Source organism: Myotis brandtii, unplaced genomic scaffold (genome assembly GCF_000412655.1).
Source record: "Myotis brandtii unplaced genomic scaffold, ASM41265v1 scaffold932, whole genome shotgun sequence".
In the NCBI taxonomy this organism is placed as follows: Eukaryota; Metazoa; Chordata; class Mammalia; order Chiroptera; family Vespertilionidae; genus Myotis; species Myotis brandtii.
In genome coordinates, this window is record NW_005371846.1 from 63,248 (window position 1) to 64,122 (window position 875).

Below are 875 nucleotides of genomic sequence, written 5' to 3' on the forward strand. Positions count from 1 at the left end.
GGGCTGTGAGGCTGGGGGTGCAAGCTGGGGCCGATCCCCACAGGCCACCCCGAAGGACCCGCCCGTGCACGAATTCATGCACTGGGCCCCTAGTGTTTAAAATAAACAAACAGCACGCACTAATGGGCAGGTGCCCAAAGGCAGCCTTTTCAAATCCCACACGTTACCACGGAAACTGGAGCAGTGGGCTTTCACCACAGTGGTGACCTCTGCAGAGGGGACTCCCCCACACTCCCGACCTTTGACCTCTGTGCCACGTGCACTTAACATCTATTCCAGATTTCACAGATATTGTCGTTACAAAATCACAAACCATCTGGTTTTATGGAATGACACGAAGTTGGAGACCAGCTGAGTATCATTCAAGTCGTAAACTGGTATCAGACATGAAAAGGCTGCGATACTCTGGGAGGATATCCGGCAGCAATGTCTGTGTCGGCACATGAACTGGGATAAACAGACAGAAACAAAGAGGCGTTGGGGCCGGCCGGTTCGCTGAGTGGATAGAGCATCTGCCTGCGGACTGAAGGGTCCGGGTCAGGGCACGTGCCAGGGTTGTGGGCTCCATCCCCAGTGGGGGCCGTGCAGGAGGCAGCTGATCCATGATTCGCTCTCATCATTGGTGTTTCTCTCTCCCTCTCCCTTCCTCTCTGAAATCAATAAAAGTATTTAAAAAAAAGTTTTTTTTTTTTTTTTAAAAAAAAGGCGCTCGGCTTTAGGGACCTCGATCACAGAAAGCACCGCCCAGAGGCAGGTGGCTGCGCTCCTGAGTACCCCGCGGGCCACCGGGCAGCGCACTTACCTGGGATCTGGGGCTGGGAGGGGGTCCGCGGCCTGCGTCTGACTCCGAGGGGCCTGGGGGGCTGGGGGAGGAT

At 55.2% G+C, this 875-nt stretch overlaps 1 protein-coding gene across 2 annotated transcripts in view; it reads right to left on the bottom strand.

The window, feature by feature from the left end:
- Positions 1 to 868, bottom strand: part of TIFA (TRAF-interacting protein with forkhead-associated domain) — a 7,074-nt gene extending 6,206 nt beyond the window's left edge. The window contains exon 1 of one of the 2 annotated variants that reach the window (XM_005885874.2): positions 803 to 868. The gene's annotated coding sequence lies outside the window, so the exon portion shown is untranslated. The remainder of the gene's footprint in view (positions 1 to 802) is intronic. The other variant, XM_014533063.1, reaches the window with a different exon arrangement.
- Positions 869 to 875: the final 7 nt, after the last annotated feature.